Below are 15908 nucleotides of genomic sequence, written 5' to 3' on the forward strand. Positions count from 1 at the left end.
CAAAGTAATGTATTTCCAGGGCCTACTCAGTGCAATCTGAACACTTCATAAGAAGTCACATAAGTAAACGTTTCTGGGTCAGCAGCAATGGTTGCAAATCAAATAAGCTGCTGAGGCCTATAGAATTCTAAGTGTAAGCATCCAAATGCCAGTTAACAGCTGACTAAGCAAGAATCTCTGAGACCATACTAAAGTATTTAGAAAAAGAATTTTGCTATATGAAAGTGCTGTGTCTTTTCTGTCTCATTAGCAAAAAAGTGCTCATTCTCATAGCTTGGTAATACTATTCACATAAAATGTGATATAATTATGGGTGTGTGTGTGTGTGTGTGTGTGTGTATAATGTACATACATAGTATCATATCCAAATATATGTATTTAATATTTAGGCTCACTGGTCCTGGAGAGAAAGAAAGAAACAAGGCAGGATATTGCAAATATTAAATAATCTATTCTTTCTCATATTATATTATCATTCCATAAATTTTCCAAATACTTAGAAATACAGGTTAAAGCTTGCACTTAAAACTCAAATTTCTATGTAGCATTTTAAAATGAGAAGGCATATTTTCCATATTGTACAATAAATACATAAGAAAGGAAATGTATGCATTTTAAATTTTCAGAACCACTTTCATTTTATGCTGATATATATTTCAGTAATCATATGCTGATTAATACATGTTAATATTTTTAAATTTTCATTAATTTTGAGACAAATTTAACTCATCTCCCTTTTACCTATCTTATGAATCACAATTTAAAAGAATAAAATATTTTCATTTACTAAATATGTTTTATGTACTACCATCCCATGGATTATTTTTCAGAAGAAAGTAATATTGAGGATAAAAGGAGAAACAAAGGGAGAAGAGATAAATCTGTTTCCAAAAGAAAAATGCCAAGTGTGAATATGTGTCAGTTCCTCTAAAATAGGAGTCATAGGTACTATTTTCAATTTTTTTTTTGAAGTAAGGCCTTGAAATCATCTTGGCTGCTGCTGTTCTTAGAAATATTGAGGGATACCTGGCCGTTATGATCTGTTTGAAGAAAAGTTATGAAACTCCAACAGAAAGAGAAAGAACTATATGCTAATTATTTCATCATGCAATAACTGGAATGTTCTGGTAAGACATTAGGGGCTCCATTAGGTTATGACTCTAAGTTAAGAATGGAGCTATGGATTCATTTTAAAATGAGAATGGTACTATCTATTGCATAAGACAGGTTAGAAAGCATAAAAGAGTTAATATATAAGAAAGCCAGCATGGTGCCAGGAAAATTGTGAATGCTAAATGAAAGAAAGTTGTTATGAATAATGGAGGTAGAATTGGAGAAAGAAAGGAGTAACCATGATAGTGGAAATAATTTTTAATAAAATCTGGAAACTGAATTGTGAAATAAGAAAAGACATCATCTTTTCCTGGAGGAATTTACAATTTATTAAATAAGTTATTATCCTGAGTGACAAGATAAATGGCAATGCTAAGTATGGGGGAAATATTGGAGAGATCCCCCACCCAGGTTAAGGAATCAGGAAACACTCTCTAGAAAATAAAGTCTAATCTGAAATAGAAAACAATCCCTATTACATACCATCTGTATACACTTTGGCAAGTTGATTAACTCCTCTGATGTGAACATTTCAAAGACATAATGAAATTGGACTACTCTAGATACCTCATATAAATGGAGTAATACAGTATTTTTTCCTTTAAAGACTAATGTATTTCACTTAGCATAATTTCTACAAGGTCTATCCCTGTTGTACCATGTTTCCAAATTGTATTTCTTTTTAAGGCCAAATAATATTTCACTGTATGTATATGCCACATTTTGTTCATCCATTCATTCATCCATTGACAGCTGGGCGGCTTTTATAAACATGAGTGTACAAATATCTCCTCAAGTCCTTGCTTTTAATTATTTTGAGTATATAATGTGAGGTGAAATGTCTTGATTATATAGCAATTTTGTTTTTAATGTTTTGAAGAACTGCCATATTGTTTTCTATAGAGGTCGAAATGTTTTACATTCCCATGAGTAATGCATGGTTACAATTTCTCTATATTCTAAACAGTTTCTTTTTCTCCACATCTTCATTCATTTATTTATATATTCATTTAAACATCTATCCTAATGATGTGAAGTATCTCATGATTTTGATTTGCATTTCCCTAATGATTAGTGATATTGAACATGTCTCATTACTATTTTTTCTTCTGGTCTTAACTGTTCTATTGTATTCTTCCATCAGTGATCTCTTGCTCCAGGTTATCTATAGTCTATAGTTTGTTCCCTTACAGCTTTCCAAAGCTATAGGTAAAGACCTAGCCTGTAATCTGACATGTGCCAGGTTTGGCTTTCTGAGCTCCAGTTTAATCAACACAGAGCCCAATAGATCAATTCCTCAGGCAGCCAGTAGCCAGGCTTGAATGTCACTAATTAGTTCTGCTCTGATTTTCTATACTGTAGTTCTCAGAAAAGAACTAGGGACTGAAACAATACTTCCTTCAAACTACATCTTGCTGCACCAGGGAGGAAGTGGGGCCAGGGTTTGTAAAATGCCACCCAATTTTTTTTTTAATGTGTATTTTTCGTAACTGACATTCATTTGGTTGCTATAGATCTGTGACTTATTTCCAGAGCTTCTGTGAGTTACTTTAGCCAGTCTCTAGTAATGTTTTCATGTTCTGTGGGGGAAAAAAGGCCTAAAGCTTCCTAGATCTCCAACTCACTGATATTACTCCCCTAGTAAGTAATTTTATTCATTTATATTATGATGCAAGTCTTGATTTCTTTATAGTATATTTTGTTTTCATTGATTAATTCATTGAATATATGTGTGTACACATTAAACATGAATGTAGAATAGTGGAGTAGTAAGGGAAAATTCTGCCTTGAGGGGAATTAGAGGCAGCAAAGACAGACCACTTTGCTAAGGATCTTCATAATAAGAAAAAGTAGAAAACTGATACAATAACTGGAAATAGAGATAATTTTCTTTTAAGTTGAGAGAATTATATCGTTGGCAAATCCTAATGAAAATCACCTTCTAGAGAGTGAAATCCTGATTATATTCTAGAGTGGGTAAGAGCAGACACCAGAAAGATATTCTTGAAGAAGCAAAGGATAGTATTCACTAGATAATTGGAAGGGTTGGCTTCTGATATGAGTGTTAAGAGTTTATCCAATGTGACTGAAGGAAAAGCATAGTATGTGAGTAGAAATGTAAGTGTCTGTGTATGTAATTGTTGTAGTTTGTAGAAGTACTCTTGTGGATGTTTTTATTTTTTAGTCCAATTTGAAGGCAAGGAATTTCAGTATGAGAATAAAAATAAGAGGATGGATATTTATAAAGAAAACAAAAAGCAATTGATTTTCATCTGGGAAAGGGAGAAAGGATGGAACAAGGAAATGCAGTACATCTGCCTGGCAGAATTAAGGGCCCAATAGTTGTTTGTGGTCCTAAATTTAAGGTAAAACAACTCAATATGATTATTTTTCTCCAGCAACACTCCCTTACTAATGTACAGTTACTGAGCAGTTATAGGATAAGTTTTAACCAGAGTTAAGGTTTTGTCAAAAGACTATGAGGAGACAAAAAAAAGCAAGAGACTTAAAAGCATATAGGCAGAGAGTAGTGTGTTCATAACAATACATTCATAAATGGAACTTTTTGGATCTACAAATATTTAATAAATTACCATAGAGCACCAACTCTGTATTAGGCAGCATTTCAGTCACTTGGCAAACATCAGTACAAACAAAGACTACTGCCCTTATGAAGCTTACGTTCTAATGGAGGGAGATGGAGTATGAATAAAAATATATAATACACTAAAATACATTAATATGTTAACAGATAAGAAATGATATTGGAAAAAAAAAGTAGAATAATAAAAGCTAAATCAGATATACTAGTTTGGAGGATGCAGTATTATTTAGAGCAGTCAGGGTTTAACTCATTGGGAAAATATGACTTGAGCAACCATTTGAAAGTTAGCACTGCAAATATCTGGAGGAAGATCATTCTAAAAGTGTGACTGCTAGAGAAAAGGTCTAAGATTGGAAGTGTACATGACAGTTTCAAAGGACAGCAAGGAAAGTAATATGTCTGGGGTGCAGTGAGAATGTGGGAGCATAGCAAGAGATGAAGTCAAAGAAGTAAAGGGTCTGGGGGAAAATTTTTTTGCAAACTACCCATCTGACAAAAGGCTAATATCCAGAATCTACAAATAACCAAAGCAGATTTATAAGAAAAAAACAAACACATTCAAAAGTGGACAAAAGATATGAACAGACACTTTTCAAAAGATGACATGAGGCCAACAAACATATAAAAAATGCTCATCATCACTGGTCATTAATCAAAACCACATTGAGATACCATCTCATGCCAGTTAGAATGGCAATAAGTACATAATCTGGAGAAAACAGATGCTGGAGAGGATGTGGAGAAATAGGAACACTTTTACACTGTTGCTGGAGTATAAATTAGTTCAAAGGGTTTTAAATCATTCTAGTATAAAGACACATGCACATGTATGTTCATTGTGGCACCGTATGCAATAACAAATACGTGGAACCAACCCAAATGCCTATCAATGATAGACTGGACAAAGAAAATGTGGAACATATACACCACGGAATACTATGCAACCATAAAAAATTATTAGTTTGTGTCCTTTGTAGGGACATGGATGAATCTGGAAACTATCATTCTCAATAAACTGACACAAGAACAGAAGACCAAATACTACTACATGTTCTCACTCATAGGCAGGTGTTAAAACAATGATAAAACATGGGCACAGAGAAGGGAACATCACACATTGGGATCTGTTGGTGGTGGGGGATTAGGGGAGGGACAGCAGGGGTTGGGGAGGGATAACACTGGGAGAAATGCCTGATGTAGGTGACGGGGGAATGGAGACACCAAACCACCATGGCATGTGTGTACCTATGCAACAATCCTGCAAGATCTATACAAGTACCCCAGAACTTAAAGTACAATTTTAAAAAAGGAAAAAAAAAAAAGATTTACATTCTAAGATAGATATGAAATCAGAGATACTGAAAATATTTCATACTGAGAAAAGCCAAAAAAACATAAACAATTTAGGTATTTTTCTAATTTAAAAAAAATGAAAACCTGGTCTATTAATCAAACACCCAAATATTATCCCAACTGAAATGTTTGTTACCAATTTTGGACGTAAACATGGCTTTAAAAAAACTCCTGTGAGTCAATTCTTCTGAAACATTGGCTTTCTTTCACATGCTTACTAAAGCTAATAGGTAGTTGTTTGAGTTTCTTCTCTCTATATATTTTTAAGCTTCATGGCAGAACAAAACATAGGAAAGGAGATACAGAGGGAAATGAGATAAAGAGAATTTTTTTTTGCTTTTTTTAACAAATGGGACAGAAAAACACATTTGTATGCTTATGAAGATGTGCGGAAAAATAAATGATATAGGAGAAAGAAGAAAATAAAAGATGAGAGGGCAAACGAAGTAATTGGTTTTAGTTAGGACTATAGAAAATTCATCTATGACAGTCGTTCTCATCAAGAAAGAGCATCCACCCTCCCTTGCCAAAAATAGCTGGCAAAGCATGGAGACATGTTTGATGGCCACAGTCGGTTTCTACTGGCATTTAGTGTATAGAGATCAGAAATGGACATCCTACAGTTCCCACAACGAAGAATTATCTGGACATCCTACAGTTCCCACAATGAAGAATTATCTAGCTCAAAATATCAGTTGTTCCAAAGTAGAGAATCTGGACTATGGTTAGACAAGGGGAGGTTGGTAGTAGTTCTATTTGGGAATGAGAGTCTGATGATTTCCTAGCTCAATGCAATGAAAACCAAGGTTATTGGCTAAAAGAGGCAAGGAGCATGGAGGTAGAGTGTCGAACATAACTAAATTGGTGAATTTTCATTATCAAACAAATGTAAGAAAGTGAGATAAGGGTATAGGATAATTGAGAGAGTACACACACAAATGATTATAATGATTAACCATAGAATAATCTGGGCAAGGAAGGAAGTAGGGACATTGAGTGAGCAGAAAACAATGAAAATGTGTTGTGCTTAATAGATCAGAGGTTATTAGATTGGATCAGGTGCTGGCTAAAAGTGAGCTTGTATGAATTATGTGGTCTTCTGAAAGGGAATGCATTAAATTAAGATTATGAAAGTGTTGCAGTTCCACCTGATAGAGTGGAAGTTAAGATCTCTCATGGGAAGAGTTAAAGAATTTAAAGGCTGATATGTTAAAAGATTATTGTATGTAATCCCAGCACTGTGGGAGGCCGAGGCGGGTGGATCATGAGGTCAAGAGATCGAGACCATCCTGGTCAACATGGTGAAACCCCGTCTCTACTAAAAATACAATAAATTAGCTGGGCATGGTGGCGCGTGCCTGTAATCCCAGCTACTCAGGAGGCTGGGGCAGGAGAATTGCCTGAACCCGGGAGGCAGAGGTTGCGGTGAGCCGAGATCGCACCATTGCACTCCAGCCTGGGTAACAAGAGCGAAACTCCGTCTCAAAAAAAAAAAAAAAAAGATTATTGTATATATGGTGAAATTGCTAAGAATTTAGATACATGTAATATTAGAAAAAGTCATTATGAAAAACAGAGCATTATTGAGAATAGAGGGCAAAGGGACCTGGGGTTGACATCTGATATGAGGAGTAGTGGGTCATTGTAATATGATGATATGAATTCTGGTTTCCTAAAAACAATATTTTGGCCTGTGTTGATTCTTATTCTGAATGTGTGTTTACATAATGTACAGTATATATTCAGAAAGTATTTTTGCTTCAACGTTTACTTTCTATGATGTAGTGCTTTGGTATTCCCACAGCACCCCACCTTCCCCAACAGATGTACAGTGTTCTGTCTCCATGCAAAATATACAATGTAATATGAGTGCATTGTATGGGTTTGAAACCAAAGGATGAATGAAGCATTCAGAGACTTAATATTTGAAAAAGGGATACTCAGTATTTTATATTTTATTACAGGTACTGATATTTATAAACTTCATAAACTGTACCATATTGCCACATGTTGTCAAGTACATGTTGAACAATAAGGATCGGGGAGTTGTTTTTTAATGGTTGCCTAAAGCAGCTGCTGTAGAAAGGTGGAACTGAAATTTTGCATCTGGTCATGCCTTCATACATTTGTCATTTGCAGATATTTTTCCATAGTTATTAAAAAACAGGAACTTTTAGGCTCTGAAGATCATGTGGACCAGAGCAAATTAAAGTTCAGTTTGTGTTACACACACACACACAAAATGATGATATGAGATACAAATATAGAGGGTGTTATGGAAGGAGGATAGTCCAAAAGCAAAAATGAGGATCAAAGGTATCTTCTTCCTTCCAGCCCGGGGATGAAAGATTTATGGAGAGAAAAAAGTTACCAGTTGAGAAGATGCAGAAAACACTTCATACTTACTGCATTGTCAGCTTTTCTCAAGAGCAAAACAGTAATGGGAATTTTCAGAAATAGTTCAAGAACAGCAGATTTTACTGATAATAAACTGAAGTTGTGAATACAGAGTGGAAGAATTATATGAACTTTGTAAGAATAAGGAGTAGGGAATTGAGGATCGTTGGTAAGCTGGGAATGTGGGGTTTAAGAATTTTTTTGGCAAGTGCCCATCAATGATAGACTGGATAAAGAAAATGTGGCACATATACACCATGGAATACTATGCAGCCATAAAAAGGATAAGTTCATGTCCTTTGCAGGGACATGATGAAGTTGGAAACCATCATACTCAGCAACTAACACAAGAACAGAAAATCAAACACTGCATGTTCTAACTCATAAATTGGAGTTGAATAATAAGAACACATGGACATAGGGAGGGAAACATCACACACTGGGGCCTGTTGGGAGGTAGGAGAGTAGGGGAGGCATAGCATTAGCAGAAATATGTAATGTAAATGATGAAGTGATGGGTGCAGCAAACCACCATGGCATGTGTATACCTATGTAACAAACCTGCACGCCCTGCACATGTACCCCAGAACTTAAAGTATAATAAAAAATTGACAAATAATTGTATACATTTATGGGGTACAATGTAATGTTTTAATACATGTATACAATGTGGGATGATTGAATCAAAGTAATCAACGTATCTATTACCCTGCCTACCTACCATTATTTCTAGTGAGACGTGAAATTTAGTTATTTTGAAATTTACGCTGTATCATCTTTGACTTTGTTGTAGCAGATTCAAGCACCAATAAAAGACATGATGTGGTTAGTCCCGAAGGACCCAAAGGGGATAGTCATGCCTGGATGCTGAGTATTGGGGTCTAGGATGAGGTAGGTTTCTGGAGCTCCTCCATAATTCCTAAAGAATAGGGAAGAAGGCCTGCATGAGATATGATTGTAGTTCTCATGTTCTGATTTCCTGTTGGCCCATATAGAGAGAGAGGTGATTTGATTCCCAATATACGTAATCTTTGTTGGTTCCAGTCAGTGGACTTAATGACTGCTGGGGAAACTTCAACTAAAATGCCCTTATCTAACTCTCCTTTGTTGAACAAACAAATTTCTCACTTCAGCTTTCTTCCAGTAGGGAGTCAGGGTCTTCCCCAGTTTCTCAGCCAGGCGGCAGTGGTGACTGGCGATGTTTGGCTTCCAAAGCGGTAATCAGACACAACCTCTACTGTTGAGGGGCCGGCCGCGGCGGCGCCAACCCCCAGGATGGCGGCTTTTGGCCACTGAGAAGGAGGCGTCGGCCCAGCGAGAGGAAGGGACAGGGGAGGCCGGCGCGGTGATTGGTGGAAGCACCAGCGCTAGCCCTGGCTGCTCTCACGCGCGATGCCGAGAGGGCCCTGCGGCGCCGCCCATTGGCGACGAGGTCCTGACGTCACCGCGACCCTCTCCAGGCTGCTGTGCTTCGTGCCCTCTCGCCGCGCCCGGCTTGAGGAAATGGAAGCCCCGGCTGTTGACGCCATCATGTCGCCTGAAGAAGAGCTGGAGCCTCTCGGCAAGCAGCCGGCTGTCCTGCCCCTGCTGGAATTGGTCGGGGAGGCTGGTAATGGCTCCAGTACGTACGGGTCGGAGTAGGACGAGTTGTACTGGCAGTCGCTGGAGATTATCTCTGGGTACCTTGGGTAGCAGGCAACTGGCACCAAGGACACGAAGCCAATGGGCAGGTCTGGGGCCGCCAACAGGAAGGCGCTGGACACCTTACGACGCGTTAGGGAAGGCGTGCCCCGCAACCGCTAGATGGCCTTACGAGGCATGCTTCGGAAACTGGACATCAAAAACGAAGACGACGTCAAATCTTTGTCTCGAGTGAGGCCCATGTTTTCAGCGACGGCGTAACAAGCTGGGGTAGGATTGTGACTCTCATTTATTTTGGTGCCTTTGTGGCCAAACACTTGAAGACCATAAACCAAGAAAGTTGCATCGAACCATTAGCAGAAAGTATCAGAAGTTCTCGTTAGGACAAAACGGGACTGGCTAGTTAAACAAGTAGGCTGGGATGGGTTTGTGGAGTTCTTCCATGTAGAGGACCTAGAAGGTGGCATCAGAAATGTGCTGCTGGTTTTGCAGGTGTTGCTGGAGTAGGAGCTGATTTGGCATATCTAAGATAGGCTTATAAGTGCAATAGTTGACTTTTAACCAACCACCACCACCAAAACCAGGTAACATCTGTGACATCAGCTGGACTCCAAGCTGTGACTTCCAAGAGTTGCGCTCTGGCAACCTAGCCAAGTGGCATGCATTATGGCTAACAAGAATAAATACATGGGAAAAGATCTACCCCTTGATTGAAGAGGCACTGTCTGAAAGAAGCAAAGTTCGGTTTCAGCAAAAAGCAAAGTTTGTTTGGGAGGCTATGGAGGAGGACTTTTGGATTTAGTGAAGATGGTAGAGTGGAAAGACTTAATTTCCTTGTTGAGAACAGGAGAGTGGCCAGTAGCCAGGCAAGTCATAGAATTGATTAAATATACCCACCGAATTCATTAATTTTCTGTAGTGTTAAGAGAAGCACTAACAATGCCAGTGACCTGTATAAAAGCTACAAGTAATAGAACTATGACAGCAAGCCTCAGTACTGTACAAGGGAAGCTTTTCCCCTCTATAATTAGCTTTCCTAATAGAAAGTCCAGGTGTTCAGGACTTTTATACTTGTTATACTTTGGCTTGGCTTCCATGATTCTTAGTTTATTAGCCTAGTTTATGGCCAAGAATACTTGACGGAAGTCTCAGATATTAGTTTTGAATATGGCTATCCTCAGTTTTTAAGACAAATAAATTGTAAATGTATTTGTAAAAATTGTGTATATTTTTACAGAAAGTCTGTTTCTTTGAAACAAAGGAAAAGGAGTCTTGAATTTACATTAGTTTTTTTCATACCCTTTTGAACTCTGCAACTTCTGTAATTAGGAATCTGTTTCTTAAAGCTTTTCTATGCTAAACTTTGTTCTAGTCAGTCTAGAGTGTATACAGAATGAACTGATGTGTAACTGTATGCAAACTGGTTGTAGTGGAACAAATCTGATAAACTATGCAGGTTTTAATGTTCCTATCTGATTTTGGTAAGTATTCCTTCGATAGGTTTTTCTTTGAAAACCTGGGATTCAGAGATTGATAAATGGAAACTAATCTTTTCACTTATATGCAGGTTTTCAATAATTAGATCTAAGTGGAGTTTTAATGTTACTGATCACTTACAAATAATGGGTTCTGATTGGGCAATACTCATTTGAGTTCCTTCCATTTGACCTAATTTAATTGGTGAAATTTAAACTGAACTCATGAGCTCATCTTTAAAGCTGCTACTAAAAGATTTTCAGCTGTTCTGAATGGAACTCATTAGCTATGTGCATAAAAAAGATCACATCAGGTGGATGGAGAGATATTTGATCACTTGTTTGCTTAATACATTGTAAAATCATGGCTTGGAAATGCAGGCTAGTCTAACTATGGTGCTATTATTAGGCTTGCTTGTTTTACACACAGGTTTAAGCCTAGTATTGAAATAAAACAAATACTGTTTTGTTTCTATTAAAAACAAATTCCTTTTGCATTAATAAATCAAGAACAAAAAGCCACATAAGAAAATAGATAAGGGATACAAACATATGTGGTTAGAGCTTGAAAAGTAGAATTATTTATGTAGCTGGATTACAAATACAAATTTGTATCTAGCTTCAACTCTTGCTGGTTGCGTGACTTGGAGGGTACAATAGACGTTTTCTGTAAATTATCAGTCAAATAGAGGCAAAAATACAACATACCATACCCAAAATTTTTGAATACCCGGTAGGCTATCAATAAAATCTTCTTAGCATAGGACCAGACACATGCCAATTATTCTGTGATGTATGTCACATACGTTAACTTTTATATATTAATTTAGAAAAGAGAAAGTGTCCAATAAACTTAAGATTTTTCAGCCTTATTGTAAATTATAATAACACATTTTTAAACCCATACAATTGATGAAGAATTTTAGAAAACTTTGAGAATATCCAGTTTTTAGTGAATATATAGTGAAATAGGCCCTTTCATTTATTGTGATAGTAAGATTTGGCATTGCCTTTTCAGAATATAATTTGCCAGCATTCATTAATATTCAAAATGTGTATATTCTTGTATCCAGAATTTAAGAACATTATCAATGAAAATGTAAGCAAGAAAATGCCAGGATTTATCATAGGAGTATTTATCTTTGCTAATACCCATAAGAAAAAAGAATAATTGCTTTCTTTCAAGGTGGATAAAAGCTTTCTCTTTCTTTAGAACACTTGGCTGGCAGCTAGAAGTAGCAGAGAAGAGGACCACTGGATTTTCAGCCACCATGGCAGTGAAAGGGAGCCACTCCAGAGTAACAGGTTGCAACTTCAGAGGGAAGTGCAGCCCAAAGCAGCCTCATTGAAACCTGGTGCCATAGATCCAGGTAAGAGTGTACAGTGTAGTGCTTAATACCAGGACTAACTGGATTAAAATCCCTGTGCTGCCACCTTCTGCTACTAACTGTCCTCAAACTGTTTATTATTCCTTTGCTAACAGTAAAATATATTACAAAAATTATTAAAAATAAAATTCATTACCAATCAATAGAATAATTTAAATGCCAGCGATAGTATAATAGGTCAAATATTTTACCAGTATTCCCCAATCTACACAACAACCTTATTTGGTAACTATTATTGTCTACTTTGGATAAATGAGGAAACTATGACTAAGCAAGATCAGTCAGTGAATTTTCCAAAGTCAAACATTTAATGAACTGGTAGCCAAGGTTCAGACCCCATTCAACTTCATGCAAAGTTTTAATGATTCACCATCCTATAATTTATCTGCTCAGTCTGAGGACACTGAGCATTTTATAAGGTCATTCTGTTACTGTGCATTATGGCCAGTGCTCATTGAAATTTTGTAGACAGAAAACACAAAGATTGGTATATCTTGAAAATTCTTAACTATAGGAGAATCAGTCTTGATTTGAAAAGCAATACACAACATTTATACAGTATAATACACACCAAAATGAAAAAAATAATCACTTTCACCTGGTAAGAAGGCATGATCTTTTGGAAAACAGCATCATTAACAAGATGCTGGGGACCAATTAAATGGTCAAGATTCCTAATATTAGAAGTACTAAAGTTGTCCCTATTTCATGGATCACTAATCCATATCAGGCAGGTTTAATTAGAGAGGAAGAGTCAAATGACTTCCAGTTGCCTTTCTACATCATTTTAAGTACTTTTAAATGTCCAGACTATAATAAAATCATGTTTGAACCAAAGCTATATCCATTCTCCTGTGCCCTTTACTTATTTCCTAGGGAATTATGAGTGATCTAATTAGTTATTCCTGAGGTGTCAGATGAATATCACATACACGTTTAAGCCTGCACTTCTAAATTCTCAGTATAATTAGCTGCTCAGATTATACATTATTAAACTTAATTTTCACTGATTGTCTTTTTAATATTAAGGTATTAAAGATCATATTTAAATATAGTAGTTTAATATCACTTGGTAGCAAACACTTCAATGGCTATGTAATACCTTTATATTTACCTAAGGAACATGTAAGTCAGCTAGATAAAGCTCTAGATATAAGGAAAAAAAAAGTTTCACCTATGGAATTCCTATAAAGAATTGTGGTTACAATATACATTCAAAATGCTGATGCCATTCTACCAACAAAAAGTATATGCTCACTTTATTTATTCCTCTTTCTCCCCAGGTTTCTTAAACATCAAGTATGTTGCTCTCTTAAGACTTCTATTAATATCTTATTAATCCTTCACTGAGAAAATGTGTGTGCTGGTTTATTTTTAATACAGTTTATAATTCAGCATTTATTGTAAGCCACTAAGTTTAGGTAAGTGGAAAAATATTTTGATTCATCTGTGTTTGCTTTACTAATTAGTAATAACTACCAATTACTTATTTTGGTATTATATTCCCATAGAGTATACTTAAGAATTGATTGGAAGTCATGTTCTACTCTTAGTATTTGTGTTCATGTATAGTTTGACTAATAATTGTTTAATTGCCCTGTCTTTCTTCCACTGAAGAAGGCACATCAAATGCTAGTTTGTTGGTTCTGATCTGAAGATAGAATTATATGAATTATTTTCCATATCTTATTTTACTTTAATGAAAGAATGGGGAGCAGGGCAGATGGGGGGAAATGAGGGTGAGACAAAAACTGAAATAGTTGTTTCTGAATATAATTTTAAAAAGAAAAGTCTTCTGTTGTGTTACTATGTGTCATGTATCATATCATATTAAACTCTGGGAATCAAATAAGTAAAATATATTGTTCCAAAAGAATTCTAATCCAGAAGGAGGAATACCATATATAAACTATATAAGTGAAAGTTTTGAGAAGTTTATATATGTAAGAATAAATATTTTCTATTTGTAGTTCTGTTATTGTTTTGTGTTTAGATCTCTTAATTTTAACAAGACAAACATTCTTGTAAAACGTGTCTGTGTGTGCATTAGCAATAGAAGTTTATAGAATATAAATATTTTGAGAGGAAGACTAGAAAGTAAAAATGAATACATGAATTTATATAACTCTACGAAGAGATATGGAGTTAGATAATGTGTTGCTAAATACATATTATATTAGACCATCATAGTCCACCTAATATTTAGAATATGCTGGATTTTAAAAAATATGAGGTTGCTGAGAAAACCGTCTACTTCTTGTATTACATCACTGGATTATTTTTGAAGTCCCAAGTATACCTGAGATGTTTATGGTAATCCCTTCTTATAAAAGAAAATGAATATTTATTTTTCCATTAATATGATGAAGATTGGATTATAGTTTTATTAATTTATTTGTGTTTGTTTTTGAAAAGAAAATTATTTTCATGACAATTTTCATGTCATGTAAGAGATGAATGAAAGCAATCCCTCACTCTGCCTCTATTGTATTTGAAATCTGTAATATCAGAAATCCTATGTAATATCTAATCCTATGTAATATCTATCTAGCTAAATATGCCAGGGGACTTTCTAATATGCTGCGCTGATGAAGTAAGAGTATTAAATTTATTCAACCACTAACAGTTCTTTGATTATCTTACACCTTAACTGCTTCGTATGTGCTGACCACAACAAGAATAAAAAATACAGAGTAAAATGTGATTAGTTCTTGATGAATTGAAATTCTTTTAATACACATTGAACACAGAATATTTGTATTAATAATTAGAACTAAGCTTTCAGTCTTTTCTTTTTGACAGTAGTGTTCAATAAATGTACAAGTAAGATATCATTCTTACAGATATCGGAAATGCAGCATATGGAAAAGTGAGTGCTTGTTTTATTGAGAGGAGTATGAATTGTATAACAGAAAAGCTCATAAATAATGATGTCAATTATGTTTCCTTTTTGGAGACTGTATCTATTGCTGCATACTTAGTATTTGTCAGTGAGTTAAGTGTAAGGATATATAAAAAGGGAAAAATTATAAAATTTAAAAATTATTTTGAAGCTGAAGTTTAACAAAGGATTGCTTAAAAAGCTAAGTTAAAAGGGGAAAAACATATAATTCACTGGATAAGACATGATTATGCTATGCATAAGTCATTGTCAGTGTATGGAAAAATATGGGGAAGTTTAAAAAGGCCTGATAATTACAGCATCACCTTGTTTTGGCAGCCCTGTAATACTCATTTTCCTGTTTCTTAGACAGTTGTAGAATTCTATAGTGTTGGAATTGAATGCCAAGAAAAAAGTTCTGTCAGTGCTCACATACCATATACAGATTTTTTTTTACTGATGAATTATTACTTCTTCATATTTTGCTTCTGTGCCTTCACAGTTATTTCGCACATACTTTTTGTGAGTAGATGTAAATGATGAAGCATGGAAATTTCACAAAACTCAGTAAGAAGTGTGAAATCAAGTTTGAGATGTTGAATATTGTTAATTTATTTGTATTATTGGTACAGGTAGGATAGCACAATTAGGATAAAGGCGTATGTCAAGCAAGGGGAGGTGGTGGAAACATAATCTGTCAACCTTTATTGAGCCTCACCTACCTGCTGTTTTCACAGCTACATGACTTTTCTAGAATACATCAAACACATAAACAAAAGTGAGCAATACAACTAACAACATATGCCTGCAGGAAGTTTACAATCCGATTAAAATGTATTAATTTTAAATATGTCTCTGAAAACTCTCATGTAAACTAATGGGAAAGGAATCATCTGAGTAAAATTTCAACTCTTCTACTGCCAAGTACTGACTAAGTCACTTAAACTTCTTGGTGTGAATCAGTTGGTACTACTGAAAAATGACTTCCTTGCTCTGAAATATTGTTAATGTATACTAATTATGTTAATACTAATTATGGAATAGTATACTTTAAT

At 35.4% G+C, this 15908-nt stretch overlaps 1 pseudogene across 1 annotated transcript; it reads left to right on the top strand.

Annotated features, from left to right (window-relative positions):
- Positions 1–5224: 5224 nt before the first annotated feature.
- Positions 5225–10960, top strand: LOC116564144 (annotated as a pseudogene). The gene is made up of 3 exons (XR_004274743.1): positions 5225–5244; positions 7211–7287; positions 8714–10960. The product of XR_004274743.1 is annotated as an induced myeloid leukemia cell differentiation protein Mcl-1 pseudogene (transcript).
- Positions 10961–15908: the final 4948 nt, after the last annotated feature.

The sequence above is a fragment of the Sapajus apella genome, unplaced genomic scaffold (assembly GCF_009761245.1).
Source record: "Sapajus apella isolate SASKATOON/1434 unplaced genomic scaffold, GSC_monkey_1.0 scaffold36, whole genome shotgun sequence".
NCBI classification, from domain to species: Eukaryota; Metazoa; Chordata; class Mammalia; order Primates; family Cebidae; genus Sapajus; species Sapajus apella.